Raw genomic sequence first — 17,831 nt, 5'->3', positions numbered from 1 at the left:
CAGAGTAAATTGCATGAATAAAGAGTCTGGGTAAAATATAAATAAATTACAAAGCAATTCTTTTACCATGAACAAACATAGCTGAGATAAACAAGTGAACGTTATGGTTGAGGGTACCTTCTGTGAAAGAAAGTTCTGTAAGAACTTGTCCCAGACATATAGAACTCAACAACTATTTACATAATGGACTACATTACCCAATTACTCCCAATACACTACATTGCCTCATCACTGCTGATAAAACAGGGAGTATATATTTTAATACATCCAAAGACTTTACAAAGGTTATGATTTCTGCCAGTATCTATGTAGTGTGTTAGAGCCATGTATATTTCAGTATTTCTCTTCATAAGAAAGTGTATGCAACGTCCTAAGAGAATAACCTAGAACAAGTGACAACAATCTAATCATACATTATTGTTAGCTTTAGAACAAAGCCTTATTGAGCTATACGCTATGCTTACTGTATGGAATCAAACCTTAGACTTTATTTTAGCTTTATAAATTTGCAAATCTACTGCTGTCCCGTTGGGGTACATCATATTTTAAAGCCAGCATGAATAGTATTCTAAAGGATCACAATGTTAGTTAAGAGAACGTTTTATAAAGAATCCTCTTAAATGGTAAAATGTACAACCTTTTTAAAGAAAATATTAAGAAATTCAAAAATGAAATGCATCACAATAGTAAAAGAAGAGGATCAGGCAATGGTTTTCCACATTTGTAGACAGTTGAAGGAATTATGAAACGACAGATTCTGTATCAAGGCAGACATATGTGAGAACATCAGGATACGCCACCACAGGTAAGACAAATGTGAAGAGAAAAGGATAAACCACAAGTCAGACGCGTGTGAAGATAATAGCAATGACCATAGGAGAATCAGAGGAAGAAAACATGATGACAAACATATAACATATACCTAAAGGCCTTAATATCAGTCACAGGTGATCCATATGTGAAAACCTTTGAAAATCTTCCACTTCAAACAAATTTATAAAAAAACTGGATTAGCAACGGTTATGAAACGTGTGAAAGGTATAGGATAGATCATAGTTCTAACCGATGTAAAAAGAAGAAGATCAGCCAAAGATCTTGCACACTTGCTATTTAAGGAGACCTCTGGAAATCTCCCATAACAATAAAGTGTGTAAAGAATGGGACCTGTCACAGATAAAACATTGGTTAAAAGAATAGCATAAATCAAAGTTCTAACACTTGAGAGAAGAAAAAGATAAGCTAAACACCTCCCACATTTGAAGAGAATGAGATCTTCCCCAGTTGAAGCATAGGTAAAACACGTGTAAAAATAATGTAATTAGCCACAGTAAGAAAATAGGATGACCAAGATATTACATTTGCATCAGACCTTATAATCAGTCACGTGTGAAACATATGTGGAAATTTTTGAAAAACACAAAATGAAACAGATGTGTGAAGATTGGGATCAGCTACAGATATGTGTGAAACGAATAGCTTCACATGTATCTTATCATTAGCCGTAGAAAAATTACAGGAAGAAAACTGGATGACAGGATTAAAGTTCTCCTACACGAGAAAAGAAGAGAATCACCCAAAGATCTCCAAAGTTGAAGACAATAAGATCTGCCCCAGATAAAGAATGTCTAAGCATCAACACAGTAATGTGTGAATACTTCAGGGTGGGCTACAGATAAAACACGTACGAAAAGAAAAGGATCAGCCTTATATCAGACACGTGTGAAAATAGCGTCATCAGCCACAGGAGAATTACAGGAAGAAAACAGGATGACATATATTTTGAAGTATTTTGGTTCATTCAGAAACCATTGAATATGACCTAAATATGTCAATATGTGAGAAATGGGGTCAACCCTAGATAAGATACATGTAAAAATAATATAAGCAGTCAAAATTCTCACATATATAAAAGACGAGGATCAGCCAAATACTTCCCATATTTGAAGACAATAGGATCTGCCCCAGTTTCAGAATATGTAAGAAGAAATAATCAGTATAATCACAGAAAGACGTGAAAACATCAGAATAGGCCAAAGGTAAGACACATGTGAAGAGAAAAAGATCAACCACAGGTCAGAGATGTGTGAAGATAATGTCATTAACTACAGAAGAATCACATAAAAAAACAGGATGACCAATATATCACATGTACATAAAAACGTTTGGTTAAATTACAGGTGTGCCATGAATGAGGAACTTTTATTAAGTCCAAAATCATACAGATGTGTAAGAAAGACATAAAACATATGTGACAATAGTACGATTAATCAAATTTCTATCACATATGAAAAGAACAGTATCAGTTGAAAATCTCACAAATTTGAAGACAACAGGATCTGCACCAGTTAGAGAATGTTAAAGAAAATAATTATAAACTCAGAAATATGTGAAGATATCACCATGTGCCACAGGTTGAATAGAAAAAGATGAACCATAGGTAAGGCACGTGTAAAATAATGCCTTTAACCATGAGAGATTCACAGAAAGAAATCAGGATGTCCAACAGATCAGATATATATGAAGATGTTTGGTTCATTTACAGGTAAGCCACGCGTGAAGAACTTTTAATAAGTCACAAATTAGATAAATGTTTGAAAAACTGGATGAGCCATAGATAAAGAAGACACTTGTGAAAAATTTGAATCAATAAAAGTTCCTCCACATGAGAAAAGAACAGGGTTAGCCACAACTAAGACACGTGTAAAGTGAAAAGGACCCATCACAGTTCAGATTTCTGTGAAAATAATGTCACTAACCTTAGAAGAAGCACAGGAAGAAAACAGCATGACCAACAAAACAAATCTAAATGAATACACTTGACACAGATGAATCATGCATAGAGACTTTTGAAAATCTCACACATCAAATAGATGTGTGAAGAATAGGATCAGCCACAAATAAGACACGTGTGAAACAAATAGCATCAATCAAAGTCCTCCCACATGTGAAAAGAAGAGGATCAACCAAAGAGTCCCACATTTGAGTTAAATAGCATCAAGACAGACATATGTGAAGACATCAGGATATTTCATAGGTAAGACACGTCTGAAGAGAAAGGGCTGAGCTATAGGTCAGAAGATAATGCCATTAGCCACTGGAGACTCACAGGAAGAAAACAGGATCACCAACGTATCACATACGCGTGAAGATATTTGGTTCAGTCAAAGGTAAGCCAGATAACCTAGTTGCTTTGCACCATAAAACACCAAACCAACCAACCAAAGATAATCCATTTGGGAAAAACTGGAGTAGCATAAGATAAAACACGTAAAAATAATAGGATTAATCAAAGTTTTACAACCTGTGAAGAAAACAGTATCAGATAAAGATCTCCCACATTTGACATTAACGGAATGTGCCCTAGTTGAAGAATGTGTAAGAAGAAAGGACCAGTATCAAGACACATGTTTATATGTATGAAAACATCAGGAAATAGCAGATGTAAGATATGTGAAGATAAAAGGATCTACTCCAGGCTAGATTATTGTGAAGATAATATCATTAACCATGGGAAGAAATGAAAATGATCAACAGACCATCTATACATAAAGCCCTTAAGATCAATCAGGGTTGGACATGTTTTAAGATCCTTAAAAGTGTCCCAAAACAGACATATGTGCAAGAAATTGTATCATCCACAGGCACGTGTAAAAAGTATAAGATCTGTCAAAGTTCTTTCACATGTGAAAAGAACACCATCAGCCAATGGCCTCACACATTTGAAGACAATGGGATGAACTCCTGTTGAAGAATGTCTAAGAAGAAAACATCAGCATCAAGAGAGACAGTTTGTTTCTTTTTAACTTTCACGAATTATTTCTCCTATGTTTGAATGACGAGTTCTTGTATGTAATTTTAGCATATTAAGAATGCGTGCAATTTTTTATGGATACCTAATATTGTAACTAAAGTAAAGGTTCTTATTGAAACATACCTACACACAGTTTCTCCAGCGTTTGATTTTAAAAGATTGACTTTTAAAATTATGCAAACATTTACATAATTGTAATAAGCTATGCGACTGAACGTTACTTTGTACTACCATTTTTAAATTAAGAAACCGTTGAAATTGTAAATATATGTTGAAAAATCTGCTTACTGATTCTAGTATGTAGTGTGTGTGTTTTTTTCTTATAGCAAAGCCACATCGGGCTATCCGCTGTGTCCACCGAGAGGAATCGAACCCCTGGTTTTAGCGAGAACCTAGTATGCAGTGAACTGTTAATCAATAGTTTATTTAATATTAGTACTAACAATAGTTTTGTACAAACTTTTCTCTAGCGGTAGAACGTTGGACTCACAATCTAAGAGTCGAGGGAACGAAACTCCGTCACACCAAACATACTTACTGGTAATGTGTTATAGGTTTTCAGTAACAAGAAACGTTGTGGTATCACTTAGGACGCTCGAATCAAAATCTGTGGGACATTGGTTTCCATTGTATCACCAAACGCATACACATGTCCTCTTAGCTATGGAGGCATTTTAATGTAATGGTCAGTCCAACTATCCGTTTTTAAGGATGGGCTCAAACATTTACGACGAATAGCATTGAATAGATGTCTTCCCTGTAGTATATAACTTCAAAATTAGGAACATCAGTATTGAATAGCTCTCTTCCCTCAAGCATATAATTTCAAATTTAGAAACAGTCAGCACTGGTATCCAGATCGCACTCCTTGTGTGCTTCACGTCATTACGAAGGAAACATAAAGACCTTAGTTATAACTGTAAATGTCTCAAAACTTGAATGTATGCTTAATATGCTTATATTGTATAAATAATATCATATTTGAAATAACAGAAAAGTAATTAGTAAAATACTATACAATTTTTTTCATAAAGAATTATATCAGATCTTCATAAAGACATTTGATTCAGTCACAGGTGAGACCTTTGAAAATCTCCCACATCAAACAGATATATAAAGAATAGAATCAATCAGAGACAAGAGAAGTGAGAAAAGAATGACATCAATCACAATTCTCCCGCACATGAAAAGAGACAGAATCAACTTAAGATCGCCTACGTTTGAACACTTTGAGATCTTCCCTTGTTGAAGAATGTCTAAAAAGAGAAAATATCAGCATCAAAACAGGCATATGGAAAGACATCAAGATCGGTCACATGAGAGATATGTTTGAACAGAAATGGATCAACCATATATTAGACACATGTGAAGAAAATAGCATCAGCTGTGTTAGAGTCAGAGGAAGAAAACAGGATGACAAACAGATCACATATCGTGAAGTCATATTTGTCAATCATGGGTGAGCCATGTGTGAAGACCTTTTAGAAAGTCCCAATTCAGAAAGATGTGTGTAAAAACAAATTAGCCACTTGTAAGACACATGAAAAACACAGTAAAAGCATGTGAAAGGAATAACATCAGCTAAACATCTCTCACATTTGAATACAATGCTAGCTCTCACAGTTAAAGAATGCTTAAAAAGATGGAATCAGCATCAAAATAGAAATATATGAAGACATCAAGATATGCCACAAATAAGACACTATGAAGAGAAAAGGATCAATCATAGGTAAGGCACGTGTGAATATAATGTTATTAGTCATGAGAGATTAACAGGAAAAAAATGATTACCAACAGATCACATATACGTGAAATCTTTAAGATCAGTAACAAGTGAACCATGTGTGAAGACCTTTGACAGTGTTTCAAATGAGACTGATGTGTGAGGAACTGGATCGGCAATAGAGAAGGAACGTGTGAAAAGTATAGATTGATCAAAGCTCTCACGAATTTAAAAAGAAGAGAATCAGCCACAGATCTTACACATTTGAATACAATAGGATATGCCATATAGGATTGCAATCATAATGTTTCAGAGGAACTACATACTACAGCTATTCTGCTGTCTTTTGTGATATAATTAGCTTTGACTTCAGCTAAATGATTGGTATCATCCACATTCACCATCTAAACTGATTAATATATTCTTTTAAAACGAAGAGATTAGCAGCGAAGTGCATGCTCTCAGATTTCAGTTCTATCAGTCATGTAAGGGATACTCCTAAAGATAAGTCACATTATATCAACTGTCTAAGTATGCTATAGAAATAATTCTTTGAGAAAGCTGATTCAGGGTGTGTCAGAATTTTATTAAAATTCTAATCTGTAACTTTAATACTCCTTGTAAGTACTTTTCATATCAAAGTAAAATATCATGAACTTTAAATCTATTAAAGCATTTCTTTAAAATAATAATGGCTTTAGATCGCATAAATCTACGTACTGAAGCAAAACTCATCAGGAATTTGGCCATCAGTGTTAGTTAATTAAAACAATCTTCTTATGTTTTTACTAACAAAGATTAGAAGGCATTGTTTCATCAGTTGGATACCGTCACATTTAAGAATATTTTCGGCAGTAATCCTAATAATATCTTATAAACTTATGAGATTTAGGTTAGTTCTAAATACATGCACTAATTTAATGAAATACTTTAGATAATTATAATAAATTAATAACATTCGCTGTATTAAATACCATAGCAAATACAATTAATGAAGGTCACAATAAGTAGAAGTATTTAACTAATACTGTCGACTGGAACTACTTACGTAAAAGTAAACGCATTGGAACTGTAACCTTATAATATCATGACTATTTGTTTTATCTAAATGTGTATGTGTTTTATAGCAAAGCCACAATAGGCTATCTGCTGTGTTCACCGATTTTAGAATTGTAAATTCGTACCCTAACCCTAGTATTCTCCCTAAATAATACAGTAAATCACCCCTACAGTATAGTGTGAAAGACTAATTACATCTGAGAAAAATTAAGACATACCTTTTAGTTTAAACTGCGTCGACTTAGTAGGATTAATTTTAACATAGTAAAACTAATGTTTAAGAAGATACAGAGTGTGTGTGTGTGTGTTTTCTTATGGCAAAGCCACATTTGGCTATGTGCTAAGAAGATACAGGATAATAAATAAAATAAAAGAATAATACCTAAACTGTCCTTGAAAATAAAATTTCGTCAAATGTAGTACATAAAACAAGAACAATAACAAAACATACTAAGCATAACATGTGGCATGTCCAAAATCTTTACAACCCACTTGTGGCTCAGCGTTTTGTCTCCGGAATTCAACCGGAAATTAGGTTTCAATACCTCTGACGATCAAAGCATAGATAGCCCCTTGTGTAGTTTTGTGCTTAATTAGAAACAAAAACTACAACAATCAAATGTCACAAAAGGTAACAAAGTTAAACATTTACCAAATGAAACATGTAAAGTAAAAGTATATATATATAGGTAAGAAAATTACAACACTCGTTAGAGTGATAGAGTGCAATTGTAAATAGCAATGTAACTCAACTGTTTCGAGAAGTTACTAGACGCACAAATTACTCAGTGTTTACAACATATATCAAAATCTTAGTCACACCGAATCACAAATGTGATAGTTCTACCTCACTTGCCCATTATCATAATATCACTTGCTCTCTTGCTGCCAAACACTTTCGAATGTTCCATCTGCGCGTGAGGAAAAATCAGGGCTGTGAATGAATTTTGTTTCATAGTACTGATGTTTATCTTTTGCAGTTGGTGAATGTATAGTGAGTAGTTAAACATTACAGACTGTTCTCTAGGAAATCATTTTTTGAATTGTAGGTGCAAATGATCTCTTGTGAACAAGTTAACGAATAAATTTAAATGTTATAATATATTTTTATTAATGCAAACAGTACGTTATTGATATACAACACATATATAGCATCAGTGTATCTCATGAGACATCTTTGACACATCCTAATGTGCCATTTAAAAAAGAAAAGGGGCGTGCAAGAGAAACCGTATTTATTACAGATGGACTTGGATGACAAATGCTTGGGAAACGATACTCTAAGATATTTATATTAATGAAAATGTTTAAATGATAAATGTTAAGAAGAAAGGGTATTTTTCAGATACCTTAAAAGCAATTGAGTTGGATGAGAAAGTTAAGTACTCTATCTGAAAGTATTGTTTTCAATACTGGTGGCAGATCTATCATTGCCAAGAAAAAGCACGACAACCAGTTTGAAATTAGGTCTTTTGATTTGGAAATATTAAAACTTTACCTGTTCAGGAAACTTGTATTTGTGAACGAAAAGATTATAATTTGAAAATGAAAAGAGTCCCTTTCTTGAAAATATAAACTTGAATATTCGATTAATGATGCCAATATCTAACACCACGTGTTCATTTGAAGTGCAATTTTATCAGTTGTTTGCATCTGCATTTCATATCAGACAATGAATCACTAGATATCTTAGTGTGTGTATATGCTAACCACGAATGTGTGCAAGTATTTCCTTTTACACCATATACATAACCCCATTGGCACAGTGGTATGTCACAGTGATTTTACAATAGAATTTGCTTTCTCATGGTAAATAATATATAATTGATTATAAATTAAGGTAAGGAATGCTGCAGAAGGGAGGTATTGCTCAACTCAAAAATAATTATTTCGTGTGTGCTTTTTTTTAAAACTGAATTACTTACAACAATATGTACATAGACAAACGTTCATGGAACAGGATAGGCGATTCAAGCTAAATGTCATTCATCAGGATCATTCTTGGAAGTATGTTGTTGAAAAAAGAGCCAAAGGGGTAACTGAAAAAATAATTTGTAAGAGAAAACTCAAACTACTAAGAAACCCGAAGTCCCTGTCGAGACTGTCCACAGTGTTATCATCGATATAGCCAACAGTCGATACAATCCTAAACCTACTTAGGAAGAAATCCCCCTGCGACAGGACAGCTAGAAACAACAATGGATAAAACTTCATTCCATCTTTATACCATGGATAAAAAAACACCAAAAATACCTCTTGGTTGAACAATTTAATTTACTGTTGTGTTTACTTTGTTTGGATATTCGTGTAGTTGGTTTTTATTTATCCTCTCTGATAATTTAAAAGAACCTACCAATATTACAACAATATGAAGCCTAAATATGAATAACTACTCAAAGCACTGCTAAATAAAATAAAATAGTTTCTATTTTAACATAACGGTTTTACAATGATTTCATTCTTAAATAATAAAGGTTGTACAATCACAAGTACAGTAAACTGTAAGTTATTTCAAACGAGTGTTGTATCTTTCATGGATATTTATTCCCTACTGCACTTTTATTTTCAATACTCCTTCAATTCATTAAGTCTATTGATCAAACATCAAATTTCAACAGTCAAGAAAGCTGAGATTAATAACAAGGTACACCAAAGTTAAATAGCATAATTTAATTTTAGAATGCATTCAAACTGATATTGAGGAGAAATTGTTCTTTATATCTGTTCTCAACAGTAGTGCTTTACAGTCGATAGATACAGTCATGTGAAAAGTTAGGACACCCTATGAAAGCCTGTTTATTTTTGTAACATTTTGAATATATAGATATGTAATCTCAATTTTAACAATACTGAGAGATTGCAGGAATATAACTAAACAATTAAAACTGAAGAAAAGACTTTTCAAGATCTTCTGTAAATGTAATTCATTGGAATCACTCAATGAGATAAAACTGTTGTGGTTGTGTTTAAAATAAAGTGAATTATATAAAACAATGGAAGATATTCTCAGTAATACAAATATGTTTATAACAATTGTGTGTGATCTAACAACAACTAGGGAAGACAAACTTACAATATATCTTTTTTAATTAAAACAACCAGAAATGATATCACAAGCTCACAGTATGAATTCCATATGGCTTACAAAAAACGTTCAGTTCGGTTGTTTCCTGTGTAGGCATCGATAATCGACAATTAGCAAGATTTCAGACCCTGTATTTGGAAGAATTTTGCAGGATGAAGTTTCTTTGAAGGATACTCTTGAATTTGTAAATAGCTTAAAAAAGACATAGGTTAATGATGATACCCACTGTACTAATAAAATCAATGTTTATGAATAAATAAATTCTCAACAAAATCGTTGATCTTTCTTCTAGTTAAAGTAAAACTAAGAATTTTTTTACAAAACTTTTGCGTTTTGCAACAAAATAATATATCTAAATATAAAAATCTATTAACAAATTTATGGAGCTCTTGTGGTCTGTTGTTTCTGTCCTTTTTAACCCTTTTCTGTGGTTGTACAATGTTTCATATTCGAAACATTGGTATGTCAACGAGCCTGCATGGTATTTCTTCTTGGTAGTTAGTTGGGTTAAATTATTATTTCTCTCACCCGAAGGGGGTAGAAAAATAACCAGGCGCGGTCAGAAACTCATGTTTCTCTTAACCCCACACGCGGCTGGAGTTAATTAAGCACATAATTTGAAACTTATTAACTGAACTAGAGTAACACTTATTTACTAAACTAGAGTGGTGGTAGTAAATTACCTTGTTATCGTAGAGTGGTTTATGATCTCTTTGAGGCGCGTCGATCGAAGCTTCAAAAAGCGCTCGTCCAGCCGGAATGCGTGTGAAAAGTCAAACGAGAAGCTGCAGCATACATTCTTTCGCAAATATCCATTGGCGTAGTTGTGATCACAACCGAATGAGCAGTGAGATGCATAGCCACCACGTTGGCACAGTTAACACATGCGACTATAATTTAAGAAAATTTAGATACTAAACACAAGTCTCTTTTAAAGGCTGGGATCAATAGATCCAATGAAACTGAATTTTGCTGTGGGACTAAACGGGAGTACCCCGAGAAATCCCACTTCAAAGGCCAGGGCGCCGAAAAACAATGCTCTGACCGTACCCGCAAGCAACCTCTAGGAAAATAGATACAAGGATTAACACATGTTAACATAAAATATCTGGTGTACATATCTAACAATACAGATTAGTGTTAGAAGAGACTTGATGTTTCTAGAGAGTCGATGAGAGTAAGTTCAAGAGGACCGACGTTGGTATTCTTGGTTGGTGTGATCATTATCAACGTCTTGTGGATAATGGTCCCAGGTATCTGGAAGACTGTGAGAATGATGTATCTGGTAGAGTTGGCTGGGTTTCTTGCGGAGGTTTGCTAGAGGCTCTGGTGAGTCGCTTGTTGTATTCTGCTGTCTGGATTGCTTGATGGTTGTTGCTGGCGATGTTGGTTTGAAATTCTTCGATTGTTGTACAGAACTGTTTAGTTGAACTTGAGGCGTCACACGTATTGATATCTACAGTTGTAGTCTTTGTGATATTTTACTGTAGAAATCAGTTTGGGTAATGTTGCTGGTTCATTGTTTCTTGAACTGTGTTGGATCGATGACTGGCTTTTGTGAGTCGTTAGTTAGCGGAGTATTCCATGGCTGAATGGGGAATTTTGGTATCCTTGACTTCAATGAGCGACGGCGAGGGCTTTCGGCACTGATATGGAATGAATGGTAACAGCATCTGTTTCGTAAAACGTAGTCGACACTGTGCTTCGAAGTAGTTACTAACTTGTTGAATGTTGTAGGTGAAAATTCAGTGGACGGAGTGTGATTTGGCTTTCTAGGGCATGTTTGATTTCTGTGGAATGAATAGATGTATGACTGATTTCTGTATTCTAAGCCTTGCATACATATGATAAGTCTGTTAGTGTAGGAGAATTCTGCCGTGGCGATTTGTAACGGCAAGAGGTGCGGCTGAAGGAAAACGAGGATTACCGGCGAAGTAGGTCCAGACAATGAAAACATCATGTTAGAAGAGTAAAAAAAAATTGACTTGCTAGCTTTCAACAGCAGCAACAAACTTCCAACCAGTTCTGAATAACTCAGAGGAATACTGCCAGAAATTTAGAATGAGTATAAATATTCCGAAAAACCAAATAATACTATTCACTTAACAAAATAAACTGAAAAACGATCAAAGAAATTTATACATGAACGGAACACTTTTACAAGCTGACCTAGGATGAATTTTCAAGATTAAATTAATTACTTATAAATGGCCTGTATGGGAATCGAACCTAACAGGCCACCAGATGCCAAACATATTGAACACTCGAAAAGTTTTGCTTCTTTTCAATAGCAGAAACAAATTTACAACCAGTCCTGAATAACTGAGAAGAATACTGCCAGAAATTCAAAATAAAGATAAAAATTCCGAAATACCAACTGATAATATTCGCTAGAGAAAATATACTGAAAACAAAAATAGACGAAAGTTACGCATGACCGGATCACTTTTACGAACTGCTACAGCGGTTAAATTTTGGGATAAACTTCCTACATCAAATTAACGTGGATACAGCACACTAACAATATCCTAACTAGAATCTGGGAAAGAGCAAATTAGGCTAGTAGCCTATTGGGTTTAATTCAAGGCACATCAACAAATAATATTATAAAATCTACAACAAGATACATAATACCCATTATAGAATACACATGTCCAGCCAGGATAAACATATCACAAAAAATAGATTAATTATAACAGAGCAGTACAGTGAGATTCTAAACATCTATCTACTATAAGACGTACAAAGGGTAAGCTACTGAAATTACTAGGGTAGATGATACTACATGAGAGTCACTGCGTCGTAATACAAATATCAAGTAGCAATTTATCAGGTCATTCTGTAAACAATGTTCGAAAATTTAATACACAAAATGCATCATCATTTCTGTTTCTCTAAACGTCTTTCACGAGGAAAATATGTTGCAGGACGTATATTAAAATGTTCAGGCAAATAAAAAATCTAACTCAACACATTAAACGAACAAACCTATGTCAAGACAAATGCAAAGAGCAGGGATGTGCAAAGCCAGCACGTCGGCACAATTAACACACATGACTATAGTTTAAGAAAATTTACATACTTAAAGATGGGCCTCTTTTCAGTGTTGGGAACAACAGATCCAATGAAACTGAATTTTGCTGTAGGGGAGAAGCGGAAGTACCCGGGAAAACTCACTTTCAGGTCCAGGGCGCCGGATAAAAATGCACTGACCGTACCCAAAGGCAACCTGTAGAAGAAAAGATACACTGATGTTAACAAAAAATAGCTGTGGTATATAGGAAACAACACAAATTACTGTTAGAAGAGACTTGACTTTTGCAGGAAGTCGATGAGGTTAGGTTCAAGAAAACCGACATTGGTATTCTTGCTTGGTGTGATCATTATCAACCTCCAGTGGGATAATGGTATCAGGTATCTGGAAGACCGTGTGCATGATGTAGCTGGTACAGTTGGCTGGATTTCTTGCGGAGGTTTGCTAGAGGCTCTGGTGAGTCGCTTGTTGTATTCTGCTGTCTGGATTGCTTGATGGTTGCTGGCGATGTTGGTTTGAAATCCTTCGTTTATTGTACACAACTGTTTAGTTGAACTTGAGGCGTCACACGTATTGATATCTAGAGTGATAGTCTGAATGCTTTGTGATCGTTTACTGTAGAAGTTTCTTTTGGTAATCTTGCTTGTAGATTGTTTCTTGAGCTGTGTTGGATCGATAACTGGATTTTATGAGTCGTTAGTTGGTAGAGTATTTTGTGTTTGAATGGCGTGTTTGGGTATCCTTGGCTTGAATGAGCAACAGCGAGGACTTTGGGCACTGAAATGGAATAAATACCAGTTGCGTAAAACGTAGACGGCACTGTGCTTCGAAGTAGTAACTATCTTGATAAATTTGTTAGATTGATTGAAATTTTGGAGAAGATTCCGTGGACGATGTATATCTCGATCTAGCTGTGGCTTTCTAGGGAATGTTTGAATTCCGTGGGATGAAGTCCTTTGAAAAACACAGAGAACCGGTCGGTGTGTGTCTAACTAACTTTCATTTCTGTATTCCAGTGCTTGCATGTGTGTGATAAGTCTGCTGGTGAACAATGCTTGAAGAGAATTCCGCTTCGGCGTATTATTCGAAATCTGGATGGGTCGATGATTGCAACAGGTTTAACCTCACCGATAAACGTGGCGAGAAATGACGCCGAGAGTCGCGTAGGCAGGACATCGTCGACTAACGGCAGTGTTAGTGAAGAAGGTCCACGCAATGAAAACATCATGTCAGCAGAGTGAAAAACATAATCAAGCTCGCTTGGTATCTTCCCTGGGAATCACAAAATGTGTGGCAAAAGTAATCATTTATACATGGCCTGTATGGGGATCGAACCCACGACATTCGCGTTATTAGCACGACGCTCTAACCAACTGAGCTAACAGGCCACAAAAGGCTAACCATGTGGCAGTCTCGAAAAGTTTTGCTTCTTTTCAATAGCAGAAACAAATTTACAACCAGTCCTGAATAACTGAGAAGAATACTGCCAGAAATTCAAAATAAAGATGAAAATGCCGAAATACCAACTGATTATATATTCGCCAGAGAAAATATACTGAAGACAAAAAATAGACGAATGTTACGCATGACCGGATCACTTTTACGAACTGCTACAGCGGTTACTTTTTTTGTGATAACTTCCGACTTCAATTTAACGTGGATACAGCACACTAACAATATCCTAACTAGAATCTGGGAAAGAGCAAATTAGGCTACAAGCCTATTGGGTTAAATTCAAGGCACATCAACAAATAATATTATAAAAATCTACAACAAGATACATAATACCCATTATAGAATACACATGTCCAGCCTGGATAAACATATCACAAAAACAATTACACAAACTAGGAAAAATACAAAATTCAATCTTAACTTCAGCTTATAAAGTACCCATAGTACTTCGTCCACGTTCATGCACAAGTATCCAAACACAGAGAGAATTTTCGATAGGCTCTTCCATAGCGCACTGAATTATTTTAGTAAGAATTGCCATAAAAGTTGTTTATCGTGGGATCTCGACAGATACTACGTACGTGATGAACGTAGTCCTCAGCACCTCTCTCCAATAAATACATATTTAAGAAATATAAATGAAGCTGACCACCAAGCACTTCTCGTTTAGAATTTGTATAATCTTCGTAGCTATATTTCATTTCTTTACTTTTTCTTTTAATAAATATCTCAATATATAAATAGATTTTAAAAATTAAAAGTAATAACGAAAAATATAAAAAGAACGAAAATCAAAATAATATTTCATAAATTCAGAAAAATAGCATCTCAAGGCAATATATGAATATAGCCCTGAAAAGGGCGGAGTACTGTGGGTTACTCTGGCTCTAAATCACTACAACGAAGATATTGTGGTAATCGACATGAAAGTTAGGGATGGAAGAAGAGGTCATTTGCAACGGACCCTCCTGGGTATCTGAAATCCAACATACCCAAATACCCACAAAGAAGAAGCTGTCGGCAAGTGATATTGTCGCCAAACGGGTTGTCGCCGAGCCATCTGTCGATTAGTACTGTTGTCGTTGAATTGAGTGTCGCTATGGCTCGGTTGACAGTGAATCGTTTGTGTTGTGTATTTTCGTTTTCTGTGTTAAAGGCGTTTCTTTGGTGTAAATATATATATATGTATTTGAGAGTCGTATTCTTTTTACATTTTCCTTCTGCGACGTTGATTGGTGATCTGCCTCTAATATCTTTGCTTATATATGTGTCTCTTTCTTTTCTTTTTTCGTTTCTCGAGCCATACAGAGTTTTATTTAATTCTCTGCATTTCTCCAAAATGTCTAATATGTCGTTTATTTTGTCTCCTTTCTTGCCTCTGATTGCGTTCGTTCATTAACGGGTTTATCCATTTTTTTGTATCTCTTTATCATCTGTGCTCTCTCATCACATTTTTTTTTCCTTTTATTTTTCGGTCTCAATCTTTTTTCATTTCAACCAATCTAACTAATAATGTCTTATTTTCCTTTTCCGACGATCTTTCCTTCTTTTCTAGTATTTCTTTTAACTTGTTTTCTTTGAGAGTGAAAAAAATTTTACGCGTCTCATTTTTTTTTCGGTAACGTTGATAATGTTATTTTTTCTTCAGATCTTTATTTCATTCTAGTGCTTCATATCTGTTTTCTAGAATTAAATGAAAAGTATTGTTATACTATTCAAGCACATATTTGTCCATTAGTATTGTTTTCATTCTTCCACAATATACGTAACATGCAGAAAAGAAAACTATATAAAAACAAGGGAAAGCACTAAAATAAACGAATCATGATAAACCGTTACACCTTTCGAAACAGGCACGCCATTTAACAAAATTTAATCAAAGTTTATGATTAATAGAGTTGTGACATATTTCTTTCGCGCTACACGTGAAGTACTTGGGAAATATATAGGCTTTCTAATAGCCTTAATGTCGTAAACAAATTAAAAGTTTTAAAATTTGTATTAAAATAGTACAAAAGTATTTAAGAGATAATATTAAAATGCCTATTTTAAAAGGGAAAATATATCATCGTAAACATTTTGAAAAATAGCTCTGAAGTGTTTTCTACCATTTGAGGTTTAAAGAAGACAAAAATAAATTAATTATAACAGAGCAGTATAATGAGATTCTAAACATCTCTTTACTATAAAGCATACGAAGGGTTAGCTATTCAAATTACTAGGGTAGTTGATACTACATGGGTGTTACTGTGACGTAATACAAATTTGAAGTAGCAATTTATCAGGTCATTCTATAAATAATGTCCGAAAATTTAATACACATAATGCATCATCATTTCTGTCTTTGTAAACGTCTTTAACGACGAATATTAAAATGTTCAGGCAAATAAAAAATCTAACCAACACATTAAACGAATAAACTTTGTGAAAATGGATACAAAGAGCAGGGAAATGCAAATCCAGCACGTCGGCACATTAATACAGATGTCTATAGTTTAAGAAAATTTACATACTTAAATATGGGCCTCTTTTCAGTGTTGGGTTCAACAGATACAGTGAAACTGAATTTTGCTGTAGGGTAGAAGCGAAAGTACTCGGTAAAACCCCCTTTCAGGTCCAGGGCGCCGAATAAAATGCCCTGACCGTGCCCCAAAGCAACCTGAAGGAGAAAAGATACACGGACGTTAACGTAAAATAGCTGTGGTATAGAGGAAACAACACAGATTAGTGTTAGAAAAGACTTGACGTTTGTAGGAAGTCGATAAGGTTAGGTTCAAGAAAACCGACATTGGTATTTTTTTGGTGTGATCATTATCAACCTACTGTTGGATAATGGTCTCAGGTTATCTGTAAGACCGTGTGCGTGACGTAGCTGGTACAGTTGGCTGATTTCTTGCGGATGTTTGCAAGAGGCTCTGGTGAATCGCTTGTTGTCTTCTTTTCTGGATTGCTTGATGGTTGCTGTCGATGTTGGTTTTAAATTCTTCGTTTGTTGTACAGAACTGTTCATTTGATCTTGAGGCGTCACACGTATTGTTATCTAGAGTTATAGTCTGAGTGCTTAGTGATCGTAAACTGTAGAAGTCTGTTTCGGTAATCTTGCTTCTAGATTGTTTCTTGAGCTGTGTTAGATCGATGACTGGATTTTTTGAGTCGTAAATTGGTGGAGAATTTATGTTTGAATGGCGTGTTTGGGTATCCTTGGCTTGAATGAGCAACAGCGACGACTTTGGGCACTGAAATGGAATAAATGGTAATAGCATCAGTTGCGTAAAACGCAACTTCTTCATAAATTTGGTAGATTGATTGAAATTTTGGAGAAAATTCTATGTACGATGTATATCTCGATTTTGCTGTGGCTTTCCAGGGAATTTTGAATTCTGTGGGATGAAATCCTTTGAGAAAACAGAGAACCTGTCGGTGTGGGTCTAACTGACTTTGACTTCTGTCCTCCAGTGCTTGCATACGTGTGATTAGTCTCCTGGTGCAGAATGATGGAAAAGAATACCAGTATTTTCGAATTTGGAATGGTCGATGATTCCACCAGGCTGAGCCTCACCGATAAACGTGGCGATATGTGACGCTGAGAGTGCGTAGAGAGAGGTCGACTAATGGCAGGATAAGTGAAATAGGTTCACGCAATGAAAACATCATGTTAGCAGAG

At 34.9% G+C, this 17,831-nt stretch overlaps 1 non-coding gene across 1 annotated transcript; it reads right to left on the bottom strand.

Moving 5' to 3' along the window:
• Nucleotides 1–14,026: 14,026 nt before the first annotated feature.
• TRNAI-AAU (transfer RNA isoleucine (anticodon AAU)) lies at nucleotides 14,027–14,100 on the bottom strand. Its single transcript has one exon. It is a non-coding gene; the product is annotated as a tRNA-Ile (tRNA).
• Between the last annotated feature and the right edge of the window lie 3,731 nt (nucleotides 14,101–17,831).

Source organism: Tachypleus tridentatus, chromosome 6 (genome assembly GCF_004210375.1).
Source record: "Tachypleus tridentatus isolate NWPU-2018 chromosome 6, ASM421037v1, whole genome shotgun sequence".
In the NCBI taxonomy this organism is placed as follows: domain Eukaryota; kingdom Metazoa; phylum Arthropoda; class Merostomata; order Xiphosura; family Limulidae; genus Tachypleus; species Tachypleus tridentatus.
The sequence above is the reverse complement of the archived record's forward strand: the minus strand, read 5'-3'. Positions and strand labels throughout refer to the sequence as shown.